This window comes from Carassius auratus, chromosome 21 (assembly GCF_003368295.1).
Source record: "Carassius auratus strain Wakin chromosome 21, ASM336829v1, whole genome shotgun sequence".
NCBI classification, from domain to species: Eukaryota; Metazoa; Chordata; class Actinopteri; order Cypriniformes; family Cyprinidae; genus Carassius; species Carassius auratus.
In genome coordinates, this window is record NC_039263.1 from 17,010,077 (window position 1) to 17,028,108 (window position 18,032).

General features: G+C 37.7%; 1 protein-coding gene across 2 annotated transcripts in view; it reads left to right on the top strand.

Annotated features, from left to right (window-relative positions):
- Positions 1-18,032, top strand: part of LOC113038752 (mitotic-spindle organizing protein 2) — a 1,160,083-nt gene that overhangs the window by 450,763 nt on the left and 691,288 nt on the right. The gene's annotated exons all lie outside the window — the stretch shown is intronic.

An 18,032-nucleotide genomic window follows, 5' to 3' on the forward strand; every position in this document is an offset into this window, starting at 1 on the left:
GATAGTTGAGAGGCAGTTGTGGCCTAATGGTTAGAGAGTCTGACTTTTAACCTTAAGGTTGTGGGTTTGAGTCTCAGGTCTAGCAGGAATTGTAGGTGGAGGGGGTGAATATCCAACACTCTCTCCCCTCTCAAAACCATGACTGAGGTGAGACCCATGAGCAAGGTATTGAACCCCCAACTGATCCCTGGGCTCTGCAGCAATATCGCCAAACTTCACTTTCGCTTTTTTTGAATTTGTAAGTTAAGTGTTAACTTTAGTAATAGATTTTTATTGTAAAAAAAAAAAAAAAAAAAAAAATTAACTTGGTGTTTAATCAGAGATTTTAAAGCAATATAGAGATTTATTATTGACATTTATAAAGCCAGTTTTTTTTTTTTTACATTATAGCAGTAATACATTAAAAAAATTGTAAACAAATGAAAGGAAAAAGCGATGAATGCAATACATGCTGTACACAACAGATGTACATTGTGTAATCCATCTGTTTAAATGGTGCAGCTGAGTTATTGATGAGGATCACTGCTCCAGGGGAAAAACTGTTTTTGTGTCTGCTTGTTTTGGTTTTGTTGGCTCTGCAGTCCTTGTGATGCGGAAGGTACATGGGGTCACTGATGGGGTCTTGTCTCATGTGGGTCCTGGAGGGGGGCAGACTACAGCAAAATAATTTTTCTGAGGATCGGTGACGATGGCAATGTAGAAGTATAATAATCATTACAAATGGCAGGTTAAGCTTCTAAATAATTCACCCAAAAACAAAAATTTCCTTGAAAATGTACTTACTTTCAGGCCATCAATAATTTGCTTGTTTCTTATTTGGAGAAATTTACATCACCAATGAATTCTCTGGAGTGAATGGGTGCCGTCAGAACAAGAGTCCAAAAAGCTGATAAAAAAAAAATCTAAATAATCCACAAGTAATCTACACGACCCCAGTGAAGCAAAAAGCAACATGTTTGTAAGACACAAATACATCGTTAAGATGTTTTTATTTTTATTATTTTTTTGCTTCTGGCTAAAATATGCCTCCTCTTTCCTTAACATTGCTTATTATGGACTCATATGGCCAGAAGCACCAGTTTTAAGTTAAAATGCTTTAATGATGGATTTGTTTCTTACAAATGTACAAACAGCTTTTAGTTTCACAAGACAGTATACTGATGGACTGGAGTCATGTGGATTACCTGTGGATTATTGTCACGTTTTTATCCGCTGTTTGAGCTCTCATTCTGACGGCACCCATTCACTGCAGAGGATCCATTGGTGAGCAAGTCATGTAATGCAGAATTTCTCCAAATCTGTTCAGAAGAAGAAACAAGCTCATCTATATCTTCAATGACCTTTAGGGTGTGTACATTTTCAGCAAATGTTATCTACTGGGTGAACTATTTCTTTTATGTCAGTGCCTTTATTTGTCTGCATTGCACAAGATGAAACAGACTCAAGATTCAAACTGATGTTTGGTGTTCTTAAAAAACAAAAACAAAAAACATTGTCCTTATGTGCATTATGATGACCTCCACACGTAGTACAAAACTTGACTGTCACTATAAAGATGCTCCTTTTCAGGGTCCAGCGTGAGTCTCACTGCTGGGGAGAGATGAGAGCTGCATGACAACAACCCCCGGACACAAACACCAGCCACACACTACACCGCACTCACCCACCCTCAACTAACCGTTGCTAGGCAGTTCTGGTTGCTATGAGAGGATGAGAGAGTCTGAGGAACTCTGGGTATCACCACCAGACAAAACTGGACATTCCTAGACGTCTGTGTCAGCAGGGTGCATTTTATTTTCAAAGGAGAAATCATAAAAGGATGACAAGGGTGTGGAAAGAGTTCTGCTGAAAGCTTGTTTTCTTAAATGACTCTCATCATTAATGGAAAACCACACAGTTTCATGGGAACAGTGAAGAATTTTAACAACAAAAAGCAACTTAGACTGTGTATTTATGAAATATTAGAAATATGAAACATATATATATATATATATATATATATATATATAAAAATCGATAGACAGACAGACAGACAGACACACACACACACACACACACTCTCAAATCTTAACAGTTTTTGTAATATAAATGCAGTACACTGTGATTTGAGTGACCCTGTCTCTCTCTCTCTCTCTCTCTCTTTCTCTCTCTCTCTCTCTCACAGAAGCACACGCACACAACAGTCCATAGCAAATAATTTAACTAATAACAAAACATATTTACAGTAACTGATTCAGAAGCACCAGATTGTCGTAGCAAAGTCAGAATTACTTCCTTTCCTAGGTTCATGAAACGGTCATCCATAAAACGTGTTGCTGTTCTGTTGTAAGTAATCTTAAAGATTCCTAAATGCATCTACTTTCAGAAGGCCAAATAAAGTGCTTTTGCCTTTGCTCAGATACACACAGCATCTCCCTGACATGGCTGCTTCAACAATAACTGCGTTTACTGAAACCATAATATTTCCACATAGTGACGTAGATATGTGAGTCTTAAAGGGGTTATATGATACTGCTAAAAAGAACATTATTTTGTGTTTTTGGTGTAATGCAATGTGTTTATGCGGTTTAAGGTTACAAAAACACATTATTTTCCATATAACGCACATTATTGCTTCTCCTCTATGCCCCGTCTTCTGAAAAGCAAGGTGTGATCTGATTGGCCAGGTATCTAGTGTTGTGATGGAAATGTTGCACCCTTTACCATACCATGCTGTCTCCCAGGCCAGCAGCACGAGACTCAGTCCAGCTGCTCTGCTCGTGCACATCCCATCATCGGTTCTCTTTTAGCAGTTCAGTCAATGTACTGTTAGGAGTAACTGAATAACTCAGCTCTTAACGCGCTGCGTAAACATAGAATCATGTCTGCATTTGTGATTGGAGAAACAACAAACAAGCCTACTCTACACTAGTCAAAACTCGCGTTTGAATCATCATTGGCAAATTATTTAAATATAAATCGCTTTCACACAGAAGGCGACCCGGCAATGTTCCGGCAATATGCCGGGTTCGACGTAGAGTGTGAACGAGGCTTTTGCAACTTTACAGATCTTCTTTATGCACCAAGAGCTTGTAACACTCCAAAGAGAAAGGAAAAGTTTAAATTGTATTCTTTTCATTTTGGAGTGAAATGTGACGGGGTCATGTTTTCATGAGATTCACTCCATAAATTGTTCATGTGTCATGTGTCTCTTCTTCGTTTTGGAACCATGTAACCACTGCGTCGAACAGGGAAAAATTAAAAAACAATTTATTTCATCAATACAAAATTACAGCAATACTTACGTTTCTTTAAAGGAAAAAAAAAATAGGCTAATCCAGGCAATGAACATGCTCCGTAAAAACTAAACAAACAGGCATTGCCTGTATGAAAAAGGTGATTGGCTCTATTAAATAAAAGAGCGGGACTACAGCTGTCATATTAGGCATTACAGTTTCTACCTTTCACAGACTGTCTTCTCCTCTTATCATATCTCTGTATTAAGTCCACCATCCCAACCTCTCCAGCTGTCACCCTTTTCTCTATTTGCTTCCAGCTAAAACACGCTATGTGCTCAGACACCCTTCGCTGCACTTGTGTCAGTCTAGTCTGTAAACCCAATATCAGCATCTGTGTGGTAATCTCCCCGCAGGGCTGCTGGGGCTCAAACACTGAAATAGTACATTAATGACCTGTGTTTGCAGCAGGTTTCCGGTGTCGTCACTGGGGTTGTGGGCTTGAGACTTTCAGTAACAGTACTGACCTATATTTTTTCAAGCACCTCTCTACTCAGCTTGCTGTCTGCCTACATCTTCGTTCTTGATTATCGCAGTGATGCGTCACTTTCCCTGATTAAAGACTTCGCCATTTCATAATCACCACCTCAAGGAATGAGATCAGTTTAAAATTCTGCCATTAAAAGCATCATGCCGTTTGAGATGTAACTGTGTAGTCTTTCCTCAGTAGAAATGTCTAAAGGTTTTTTTTTTTTTTTTAGAAAGAACCCCCCCCCCCCCACTAAATATCACACAACAAACATGAAATGCTTTGGCTATACAGGTTTCTCTGTCTTTTGCTGGGTCAGATGGGCTACTCTACAGATCGGAGTCTTGAGGGGGTGGAGGATTCAGCATTGGCTTGTGGTTTATAGCTTAGCTGAGCTCAGCCACCTGGTTTCGTTTGTGTAGGTGGTCTAAAATAATGCTTACTAAGAAATTAAATTAAAATCCCCTGACTCATTGAGATAATTTTTTTGGTAATGGATACAATAAGTTGAAAGCACTTACCTTCTGCGTATGATAAAGTATTGACTGTTTCTTTGTTAGGTAGATTTTCCTAAGTAAAATACTATGTTAAATATTGTATTAAATATTTTTGTAATTTGATGAGGGTTGATATATATATATATATATATATATATATATATATATATATATATAATTTTCATATAATCTGAAGGATTTTTGGGTATTATTTGAGAAATTATTTACATCTGAATTCCTCCTGTTTCTGACATCCAGACCTGAACAGTAAATGCTCTCATAATAATGATGCGATGTGCAACCTGCTTTAGTTGATTTGAAATGTGGCAGACCTTTTCCTGACTTGTCCCTACTGAATGTGTATCAGGGGCTGTAAAAGCGCAGCTCTGAAGCCTCCCTCCCTCCCAGTCTCTGGCAGCCTAAAACAGGTCACTCTCTCTTCATTTGATTGCGTCACCGGCTGGACACAGTCTTCATAAAGCTTTAAAGAAACAAGGTTCTTTAGTCAGTCTAGGTCAACAGTTTATGAAAAGCTGGTATTTGCATTCAAATTGAGAAAATAACATCCTGTTGTGGAAATTAGAACAGACCATGTTGCAAAATCCTATTCTAATCCAGTTTTTTTTGTTGGACATTCAATAGCTGAGAGGTTGTGTAAGCCACCCTTAAAATTCTTATCAAAACACATCAAAGAGGAAAATGAATGAGTGAATGAATAATTTCCGACAGCGGCGATCGTTATCTGTTTCAGGCAGATGTGTCTTTCACTGCGATATTGGCAGAATAAATCAAAGCTCTCTGCATGCTTATCAGGATTGTGGAGATGTAGTGATGGTGGATTGGGCAGCTGTGGTTACCAGACGCGTTGGTGTAGAACTCAAAGTGTAATTACCGAACATGCTGTGACCAGTACAAACAGTGAATGGCAAACACAGGCCTTCAATACGGTCGTCAATGGGCAGCCCCCCTCGGATCTTACTGTTTGGCTAATGACAAACAAGAGGGCTGTTAGACAGATGAGGTGACTGCAGGCGCCGTGTCTCAGAAAGCAACTCGATCCTGGAGGGACGTCACTGCGGCGCGGCGGAAACGGATCTACACCCCCGCTCTGTTTGCCGTGCTGCTGTGCGCACACCTGACTGATTTCTCACCTATCACTTGCTGCCCACTCTATGTCCACTAAAAAGTAATGTCATCAGGACTCAAGGCTGGAGAATGTTACAAAGTTACCACAGTAATTCTTCGAAATGATAAGATACATTTGTTGCTTTGTTTCCTGTAAAATGAATGCAATCATAATTACTTAAAAGGGTCATGAACTGCCTTTGGTTTTTATTTTGTCCTGTATTGTCTCTGTGGTCCACTTATGTTTTTTAACATCACATTTTTACATAAAAACATAGCAATTTTCGGTCCTGTTTCGGTCCTGTTTTTAACCATCCTCATCTGAACCATTTGAATTGGTTTTGTGAATTGTGGGCTTGGAAGTAAACACCCACTGCTATGATTGGATAATAGTTGATTTAGGTTAAAAATATGAAAACACTCATATCAAACAATCTGTTTAACAGACAAAGCAAGAGTGATCATGTAATAAAAACAGTTCTTAGCTGTTCACATCTACCTAAAGGAATACGACACCTATCGCAGCAATACTATATAAGCTCTAATCAATATTATTCAGCAGCTTTTTCCACTTGCTTAGGAGCAAATTACCCTCCTCCATCCCCAACTCCTCCTTTCGCCACAGTTGGGACTTGGGTTTCTGATATTCCTCGCTGAATCAGAATCCTTGCCTTGAATAATGTGTTACACTTAAATATCATTAAGTACATTCATGATATCTGCATTGTTCTGATCTGTTTACCCTATAGGGGGGTTATTATTGCTGCTCTCCCTGCTCATTCATAACTGGCCGCATGTATGGGCAGGGACTTTTTGCCCAGAACAGAACCATACTGCCAACAGAGGGACATGTGAAGCAACTTCATTTACAGTTGTCTTGGACTTACACTGACGCCTAGTGGTGTGGATGAATTATTAGCCAAAAGCAAAAAGTTAATTCTTCATCTTGTGTGGACATCAGTTATTTCATTATTTATTTCATTAGTTATTTCAATATTTCGTTGTCTTTATACTATATTTAATGACGTTTAAAAAAGCAGTTCTAAGAGGTCATTTCCTGCTCTTCATTTTCTTTACTTTCCTTAGAACAAACTGAAAAGAGTCATGATGATCAGTGAGCCATCTGGCTTCATTCAAAGCAGCCGCTCCCAGAATAAAAATGTGACCATGTCACTTAGGGGAGACCTTGAAGCTTTGGAGATTGTTACTATTCAGTGTGAGTGTGCTGGGGTGAATACTAGCAGTTGACATTGTGCTTTACAAGGCTGTATGCAGAGAGGAAATGAAAAACTCCCTGAGAACAAGATGTACCAGAGGTGGAGGCATGTGCCATGCTTATAGATATTGAGGATATACAGGTTGAATGGTGGTCAGTGAAGGTAAGGCATGGGGACCAGCAGGGATGGGAGTTCCTCTTTTTGGATGTGGGCATACATCAATTATTAATAAAGCTATTTGTTGTCCTCCCTCAGGAAGTAAGTCACAGCAAGAGAGAGTAAGAGAAAAGATACATTGGCTTACTTTGAGATAAAATGCTTTACTTACTAGGGGGTCTTTGAAGAACTGCAGTTGTCTCTTTGTTAGATGCGCTTTGTTTCATTTTCTGAATCATGGTGGTGTGCTGCTTTCAAAGAACCTGTAAGGCAAACAAGTTCATGTTGTGGCCATACTGGTAATGCCCCGGGGAGCCATCATCTAGATAATAGTCTCCTTTCTGTTTAAGCAGGGAAAGACATATTTTTGTGCGAACATATATCAAATCAATAAAATTAGATGAGTAAAAGAGTATCATAAATGTTGCTTCTTAAACTCAATTAATCAGACTGCATTTTATAGACTAATGTGCAAACACACTCAAGAGTAAATGAATAGCCAATGCCTCTTAAAAATGATAAGTGGCATTTAGTTCACAAGTTCAGAAATACTTATATTACATACCAAATATTCACTAACTCCTGGTGGTCCACGATGGTACTTCAGACAATCTGTAAACTGATTTTTTTTATTTTTTATTAAATAATTCAAAATTAACTAAAATGTGGTTATTTTGATCTGCATTTTATGTAATATATGTTTGATTCAGTTGATTCTTCAATATTACAGGAGGTCCATTCAACCATCCCAGATCAGGCGCGCTGAAAAGTTGAGTCGCCCAGATTAGTTTTTACACCCAGTTGTTCCTTCTTTTTTTCTGTAAAGTCAGATATGCTAACATTCAAAAGTTCGGGGTCTGTACGATTTTTTATGTTTTTGAAAGAAGTCTACATTAATTTGTAACAGAAAATACAGGAAAACTGTAAATAGTAATATCGTCCAATGTTATTACATTTGAAAACTACTGTTTCTATAGCCTGTAGTTTAAAATGTAATTTATTCCTGTGATGGCTAAACTGAATTTTCAGCATCCATTACTTTAGTCTTCAGTATCACATGATTCTTCAGTCATAATTTTAACATGCTGATTTGGTGCTCAAGAAATATTTCTTATCAAAAATGTTTCTGTGAGATCTGTGACACATTTTTTGGTTAATAGAAAGTTTAAAGAACAGCAGTTATTAAAAATAGAAATCTTTTATGAAATTATAAATACCTCTATGAATTGTATGCATCCTTGCTGAGTAAAAATATTCATTTCTTAAAAAAACAAAACACCAGCATTTGAACAGTACTGTATGTCATGCAGTATTACTCTTTGTCAGATTCTACCACCTATTTCTCTCTGTGGGAAATGTGCCTCTCAGTTGTCAAATGTTCAGTTTTAAGATCAGTGGTTTTCTGTGGCTGAGTTACAAATGATCATTATTTGTCATATTGATGGACTGGGCTTAACATTTTCCATCAAAGAAGATTTAAAGGACCCATTTTCTTCACTCTGAGGCCTTTTTCCAGTGTCATTATGTCATTCTCCAAGCAAATAAATAATGCAAAAAGAAAAGAAAAAGCATAAGTTCCAACTAGACCGGACTGACAAGTACTTGTTCACACTCCGAAAAGAAACTACCAATGTGCTTATTATACAAAGACTGTTACTGTAGCTCCATGCAATTATTTAAAAAGGCGCTAAAAGTCAATGTCAAGTGAATCTAAACTTCCCCACAAAACATTTAGTGTCCATTTGAATAGGTCTGCTCTAAAGCAAAAATGAATAATACTGTTGAAAGACATTACCCATGTTTTCAAGGAAGTCAAACATTTAGCTTGTATAGTCTGAGGGGGGGTGAATGTGGGTCAGAAAAGGCTGACAAACTCCAAACCTTGAATACTAACACAGAAACATCATTTTTTAAAGGTGTGTTGGAATAGATCAACAATAGATATACGAGTAGGAGGACAAAACACACAAAATGCCTGTCTCCATCAGCGGGCCCATCTGTGTGCACTGGCAGAGGGGAGTGTTCAGTGGGCAGAGGCGACCCAGCCTGCTGCTCGTTGCCCAGTGACTCATTCTAGCAGCTGACAGACAAGGATGAAGGGGGAATTACATGCCCACTGCCTCTGGCACAGCACAGGAAGGGGAAGTGGAACACGGCCCACGCACAGAAACTTCCAGAAGGGCTTTGTGTGTCTGTGGGGAGAGGGGGAGCAGGTGTCTTGCTTCCCATATTGTGAGGTTTGATCCAAAAATCAGGCCCCCACTGATCCGCAACAGTGAATCTTAAAATGAGGACAAAGTTCTTTTACTGGTCACAGACCTGTCCGGATTAGGTGCACAAAATGTGATTTTGGGATTAAAGGGTTTTCCATCACAAGCCTGGGACTTTTAAAACCACGTTTTAAGGTTTGAAGGACCCATTTTCTTCACTCTGAGGACTTTTTCCAGTGTCATTGTGTCATTCTCCAAGCAAACAGAAATGCTGGTCTACAGTTGGCTGGACACAGATAGGCCTGCCCCTAAACTCACACCATTGGTTACTAAAGGGATAGTTCACCCAAAAATTTTTATTCTGTTATTAATTACTCACATTCATGTCTATGCAGTTCAGAAAGCTTGTGGATTTCATTGAAAATATCTTGTGTTCCAAAGATAAATGAAGGTCTCATGGGTTTCGAATAACATAAATGTGAGAAATTAATGACAGAATTAAATTTTTGAGTAAACTATCCCTTTAAGGCAAAACAATACAAGCAATTATACATTATATACTTGCATATGTAAATAAAAATTGTATTATTATTATTATTATATATTTTTTGGGGGGGAATGTGGGTAACCAAACAGATGACAGTAGCCATTTATTTACATAGTATAAAAAATACTATAAAGGTCAACAGCTACTGTTAACTATTTGGTTATTCCGATTCTTCAGAATATGCAGAATATCTGTTTTCTGGCTGTTCAAAATATTTTATTTTGGAGTAGTCTCACATATATTTTGGGGTGATAAAAAGAGATATCTAAAGTCCTCTCCGTAAAGACCTTTAATATGTCAACAAAAGATAAACAATTGTCTTAATACACTTTAATTAATCAACTGGGAAAGTATGGTAATATCTATTTTTACCCTATCCACTTGTCTCTTGATGAGAAAGCAGTTGGTTTTGCAATCAAGGTGGTATTTATATTTCTGTGCAACTGACTGAGTGCAACGTCAAATTCTGAAGAAATGAAGAACTAAAAATAGGTTAAAAGATGGTGAAAAGGAAGAGAGCAAGACCTCTGGTATGAACGCCCACATCCCCTGACAGGCTGGTTAACAGAAGCGGGCATATGTGATCCACTACCTGATGACGCAAACTCAGGTTATGCAACGCTGGCCAAGGTTCAGAACCAGCTGCGGTATCAGACATGTAATTTTCCAAAAGACAGTGAGAAAAAAATTCAATGACAACGAAGGAGCCCATCTCCCCGTCAGTGACCTATTCACTGACTCACTCAGCACACTACACTGATAAGGTTGTTCATAAAGCCCATTGTAGAGCGTCTACGTTGAACGTCTAAATGCTTGTTTTTACATGCACTATGGCCAGTCTGCTTTTGCACACAACCTAATGGACTAAAGAGAGATAAATAGCTAATAGCAGGGGAAATAGAGGCTATTAAACACATCTGATGGTTGGAAACAAATAGCAAGGCAACATGAGAGCAGGTGAGGGAGCCCACCTGAGTCTGTATAGCTCACATAGTAAATTTTTGTGCATTTAATCCATCTGTCCCAAAGCAGGACGGAGTGTGTGTGGTGTTTTATAACAGATGAAGTGCTGAGAGTGACTCACTAGTTAGAGCAGAAGAAGGGTTGAGGTAATGCCAGCTCTCCAAATCCTCAAGACAGGGCAGCAGCAGTGCAATCACTGAAACTTGAGGAAAGAAAACAGTTTTTCAAACCCCAGACAAACTTTATCAATCGCCGGCTCCAGTTAAATTGGTTACATTATGTTGGATTGGCCGAACAGTTGTTATTCTTCCATTAAAAAATGTAGACTCATATGCAGAGATGCATTGATATTAACCTTGGTTGATACTGATAAACCAATAATTGTTTCCATATTATTTCTTTAAATACAAAATAAAATGTAGGTTTAACAACACAATTAATGTTTTTTTTGTTCACAATTATCTAAGCAATGCCCCCTTCATTAAATGTATTGATCTAAAATGCTACTGTATTAAACATTTTTTTAACACTATTTCTATTTCACCTTTTAGGATAAAACAGATTAAACTATTCAAAACATTTATAGGCCTAATAAAATGAGCAGGTATTTTCCTTTTTACTTGTTAGCTGACACTTAAATACACAATTTAATTGGTCCCTGGATGTGCATGATGAATAATTCAATATATATTTGTCAATTGTTGCTCATCATGATGGCATACATACATCTGTGTAGGTTCATAATGTTCAGAACTGCTCATCTCATACTGTGGACTGTCTGTATGTCTCAACGTGTGTGCATGGTGACACGCTGACAGGATCTAATAGAGCTAACTGTCAGCTGCTTTATTCAGACGTGTATTTTCACACTTAGCCAAACTCATTCAGAGTCACCAGACCCTTCCACGTCACCAAATATCACAGCTTTTCTTTCCAGCGGCGCTAGTCACATCTTCTTTTTTGCACCTGATGTAAAATAAATAAGGAAAAATAGGAAAATAAAAAGTCAAGGGCAAATAGCGTGGCTGTCATCATACTTAACTCAGAGCTCTTGATGTGAGATTGGCCCAGCCTCGTTCACAGTGGCTGAGACGGCCATCCATGCGCAGCGTCTTATTACACATCCGGAGAGTCATTTGTGATGCTGGAGGGGGGATGATGAAAGTCGTGGGCACACTGAACTAGGGTGCTTGTTCCATCGGATGCCCGCAGAGATGAGACAAACCAGCAGGAACAAGGAAGCTGTGAGACACTACTCCTTCCAAAGCAACTTGACCTCCCAAGGCAGATGGTTCATTATGGTTATAACCCGCAGATTGACATTGGCAGGTGAACAGCGGGCTGTCCCAGAAATCATTTTAGAGCATAGATGCCAGATATGACAGGTGATGGCGATGATGTTACGTTTTTGCACATCGTCAACCCTTCTGGTCCTGTACAGCAAATGAAGGGCGCTCTGAATTGGATGAATGACCTGTCAATGGAAAAACGCTAAATTGACAGAGTCTCAAGCAGCCAATAGTGAGATGACAGGTGCATAACTATACGAACAGCCATCAGTGGCCAGAAATCTGGGTCACAGCAGTGGCACAACAACAAACAACAAAATATAAGAGAATACACAGCAAAAAATAAATAAATAAAAACTAATGTGTAGGTGGGTTAACAAAAAAAAGCATAAAAGTTTAAGTGGGTTTTAGAGAATGTAGGCTGGAAATAATTTAGAGATGAACATTAAGTGTTTGTGAGACATTATTCAACAACGCATTGTGAAGAGTGTTAATGGTTCCTAATAAAGCGGGTGTTTAAATATAAACAGGTTCTCACATTGGCACATTATCAAATGTGGAACAAATATATTTTATTTTATAAAAGCAATAATAATGGTTTAATAGGACATTTAACACTTTTACCAAGTATCAACTGACTGGAAGCCTCTTTTTACAAATGTTTGTTCACATATTTAAAGTATGAGCTAAGTAGCATATTCACATCGATTTATAACCACATTTAACAAACATTAATGGGATAGTTTTATTTACTCACCTGCATGCTGTGCTGTATGAATGTATACTCTTATTTCTTCTGTTGATTGCTAAAGAAGATGTTTTGAAAAATTGTTGGAAACCAAAGTTGCTGGCAGCAGCAAATTCACGTTGAATTCCACAGTACGGGGAAAGAAAAACTACCATAGAATTTGGTCACACACATTATTTAAAATATCTTCTTTTGTGCTCAACAGATGAAAGAAACTCATACAGGTTTGGAACGACCTGAGGGTGAGTAAATGATGACAGGGTTTAGATTTTCATCACAATCATTATTCAGAAAATTGGTAAAAGCTTTTTTTCTTGTAATAAATTCTAAAATGTAAAACATAATAATATATGTATAATCTAACTTGATTAAATTGGATTTAATATTTGTGCATGTGTATTTTATGTCATCAAGGTAGTCTGTCTATTCAGCCCACTGTGATAAATTGAGTATCTGCCATTTCTCCTTCCATCTCAGTATGTCAGAGAGAGAGAGAGAGAGAGAGTGTGTGTGTGTGTGTGTGTGTGTGTGATGGCAGGGCAGGGAGGGGGACTCTCTGACTCACTCCTGACTCATACCCCACTCCCCAGGGCATCATGGGAAGAAGCTCAAACCTCGTCTTTCCAACAAACAACCACATGCACACACAAGTACAGATAAGAAATAACACAGAACAATAATGATCCCATGGGAAGCAATATACTGTATTGGGGGAAAATGCATGTCTGGTAATCAAACATATTTAAACATTATAATACATCCGAACTCACTGTAAACACTCACACACATGCAACACGCCCTGATAAGAAATTCAGCAACACAGTATGTTATAAATGGGGAATCCCTATTGGCAAAGACACAATCAGGTGACCAGCTACCATGGCAACAACCGCCTGCTGCCTGTCTCTGAGGAGCTTAAAGAGTGTAGGAGACTCATTCCCAGATCCAGTGCGCTTTCAGAGACAAGAGAGGACTCCCCACTGAAATCAGCGTGAATGAAAGACACATCAGCCTCCAAATACTTGAACGACCACACTGGCATCTCATTCTGATCAGTTCAGGTGCTCCTTAAGCCTAATGCTCCTTTACTTTGATTACATTTGCATAAACTCAACCAAATGCTGAGATGCGTCTTATTTAGGACTTTCAATTTAATGAAAACAAATACATTTAAAATAATAATGAATTCATTAATTCAACCTGACGGAGCTTCTTAAAGACAATGCTCATGGCGTGAGATGCTGAAAAAACAATATCATATGACATAACTAGCAGTTGAAATTATCACGTCGACATATTTCACGTCATACTTTTGGGTGACCCATTTCTTTAATTAATGGGCATACTGTGTAAAAAAAAGTGTAACTTTATAGACAGTCCTAATACAAGCACATTTATCTTTTTTTATGTTAAAGCAATATTACTAGACCTTCATTTCACCTCTGCACATACTGCATAAAATGAAGACATCTTTTCATCTGAGCAATAAATGAAACCAGCATGTTCTAACTCTTTTAACTCTTAATGCGACTCTGGATAGATCTGAACAGATCTGTAAAAGCAGCTTTCCATTATTGGAGAGGAGAGTCTGTCAATCAAGGGCTGAGGAAAGTAATTCATGAGCGTATGACTCAGACAGTTTCTAATAAAAGATCCACCTGAATCAGTAAAGCCACTTTCCTGGAACCAAAATCCCAAAGTTGCATTTCTAAGAAATCAAAGCTTCTGAGTTTGATAGGCAGGTGTCCTTAAACCAGGCCTGCTTTTGGTAATTGCATGTCGAGTGACACAGGATGTTCAGCTCGACAGATGAAGAGAACAGCAGAAAGCTGTTAAAGAAGTGTAAATAGCGTATGTGTGGAAGTCTACATCACAGCACAGCAACAGATAACATCTGCTCTGCAGCTGAAAATGGACCACCAGAAGAAACAAATTCGTTTTTGACTCTCTCAGATGGTGTATTTATTTCACTAACACTAAGAATAAAAGAAAATCTTTCCCATGTGAAGGGTAAATAATCTTGAAAGTAATATTTCATTCATTAAGTTTCACTAATGAATACAGCAAGCTATTTGATGATTCATTCTTGTAATTGACAATAATGAACACGACATTAACGGTGCAGACTTATTTAATCTAACATCTGCTATCGCTGCAGTCTGAATGCAATTTTCGCCTCAGACACACACACAGGTGAGAAAAAAAGCGCTGTCCAGCAGGGTGAGTCACCATCCTCAGTGTGATTTAAAGCCTGTGTCTGTGTCATGTGACCCTCCACCGCCTCTATCAGCCAAAGCTCATAATCGAAGCACGTAAATGACGGAGTGAATCATCCAATATTTGGATTGTATCATCAGACTATACAGCTGGAAGAGTGCTGCTCACTTTAAGGAAGATGGTGAACATTACTTCCTGTTTTCCTTGTTCCATGACCTTCAAAACCAAGGTCAAAGTGAGGTTTCTAGACCAGCCACTGAAAAGATTAATTTGGTAAATCCAACAAACATAGATTGGTTTTCATGTTTCATAGACAACCACAAACCACCAAGACATGATTTCATGACATGATCCATGCCGGGTATCAGTCAAGTACCTTGTGACACCCATTTTCGGAAACTATCCATGACTATGATCAGATGACAGAGGTAAGAGGGAGAGATACCTAATGAATTAAGTCTATTTATGAAATGCATTATCTGCTGTGGATGGTAAAAAGCTGTGCCTCGTCCTGGAAGTACTCAGCCACTCTAAACGCAACACATCTCAAAAAGCTTCAAACCACTTACAGCTTTTATCGCAGAGGCAGTACCTGAGGGACCCGAGACTTAACTGCTCTGTTCAGATGCTTCCGGAAGTTTAAAAGCAACACATTTCCTGCCTTAAGTGGCCATTTCTCTGAAGATCTGGTGTGTTGTAAGGTTGTGCGTCAGTTAGGCATGCCTTTAAAAGTCCAATTCTGTTTCTAAATTTAAATGCAGTTTGAATGGTTGCCAATGCATAATTGTGGAAAACGAATTGCCAATGAAATTGAATAAACGAATGAACGGATTTTAAGTCATTTTTCAATGTAAATTAATCATTTTATCATACTCCATAAAAAACATTAAGGATAATATTAATCAGTGTTTGAAATTTGAAATGGAAATTATATATAATTTAGATACATACATTTAAATTATACACTACTGTTCATAATAGGTCAGGAAGATGTTATGTTTATATATGTTTATGTTTATATTTATATGTGATATCTCAAATAAATGCTGTTCTTGTGACCTTTTTATTAATTTAAAGTATTATGTATTTAACAGCCAAATAAAAATAAATAAATAAATAAAATACATTCTCTCTCTCTCTCTCTCTCTCTCTATATATATATATATATATATATATATATATAAACTGCTATTTGACCATTATCCCTCTCTTCTCACTCTCTAATGGCAGACAGAGAGTTCATTCCTTCTATGTCCTAACTCAGCTGTGGTCTCTGATCTGTCATTGCCTGCCGGATGAATCTGTCACAGCTCATGTCGCTAAAACCAGGACAGCCTTCCCGCTCATCATGACCTCCACACACTGTCCCAGCATGCCCTGCAGCACCCGACTGTATCCATGTGCTTTCACAGACACGGCATGCGTTGAACTCTGAGAGCGCACCAATGTTACAGAATGTTAGAGAAAACTTTGATCTCCTCGATAGTTCACTCAGAAATGAAAATGTTGTCATCATTTACTCACCACTCATTTACAGTTGCCAAACTTGAATCAGTGTTATTTTAGTAGAATTGATATTCACATATTATAGTTTTTGTTAATATTTTGAATTAAATGTTATTTTTGTTTTCACTTTAATATTAGTAGACATTTTAGTAATTTTGTTGTTTCTGTCATTTGACATTTTTTAAGCATGTCTGTATAGTTTTATTTATTAGTTTTAGTTAATTTAGTTTCATTTAGTTAAACTGAATTGAAATGTTGCCTTGTCAACTAGCTCACAAAAAGTAATTTAAAGTTTTTAAGTTATTTCATTTTAATGTTTATTTTATTTCAAAAAATGAAAATGTTTTTAGCACTATATTTTCAGGTTGTTGAGCTCCAAAAAAGGGCAAAAAAAGAAAGACACCCACAAAAACCAATACAAGCATCATAAAAATAATGCATATGACTTTTATGCTATATTTCAAGAGCCATATGGATGAGCTAATGATAGCAATTTTTCCATTTATTTATTTATTTAGGTGTCTATCAGTTTTTAAAATAACATACATAATAGCAGTTGCTGTAAATAGACTGGCTCTTGGGGGAAATTGCAGTACGTTTCACCATTTAGGCTACTACTATATGGACCTTTATAACATTAGAGACCCATTTCCTGTCTCTCGCTTTCTTTCTCTCTCTATCTCTCTCGCTCTAGATGGATGGATTGAGGTGCTACCACTGGCTGTTCTGTTCAGCGTCACACAGTTATTTTCATCTTAATGTAGACACCAGCCCTTAGCCCAACTACACGCTGTCACTGAATATGAGGCCATGCCAACCATGATTGGAGTTAGAGATTTGAGACAACACGTCAGATGCCAATGAGGTCAGCACTAGCGCGTGAATGGACAGGCAGAAAGTCCAGAAGAAGGATGACGTGTATTTCGCCACCTCATGCCTCAGGAGGCCCTGTCACCCTCATGTCCTCAAACAAGCCCCTGGCAGTGTCTGCTATGGGACACCTTACTGTCACGCAGCCCATACACAGAAACATAGTTGCTGATTTGTACCAAGAGGGACAAGGCTGACTCAGAGATGTGTTTTTTTTTTTCAAGTAAACATCAGGATGTGAACATGTGACATTTATACAAGTGGCAAACTGTCTTCATTGACATCAGTGGTTCAGCTGTAATTTTACAAAGTAGCGAGAATACTTTTTGTGGCAAAGAAAACAAAAACAACTTTATTCAACAGTTCTTCTCCTCCAAATCATGTCTTTCGCCATTATCAAGAGTACTTTTGCACTTAAACAACACAATATGTCCTTACTAAGTTTTTGGGTCTGGGAACATTTCAGTTGCATTGCTGTCTATGCAGGGTCGGAAAGCTCTAGGATTTCATCAAAAATATTTCACGTTTTGAAGATGAGCGAAGGTCCTACAGGTTTGAAATGGCATGAGCATGAATAATTAATGGCAGAATTCTTTAAAATGGCAGCTTAGGAACATTATAGTTTTTTATTAATACCAGATTATGATACAAATAATTATTCTAACACCACAGACATATAACTGGGAGACACAACATTTTCTTAAAATATAATTTAAATAAATTTAAATTAATTAAATTGTGCATGATAAATAAATTATTTATATGCTATTTATTATTTAAATGCTATTTATTTGTGGTAAAAATGTTATATTGCTTCAGTTGACAGTACCTCTTGAACATGCATTTTGTTACTGAATGTTTTCTCAATTAAATATATGTTTTAAACAATAATGTAAAAGAAAATCTACTCACAACTAGTTCTGATTAAGAATGGGAACAAAAT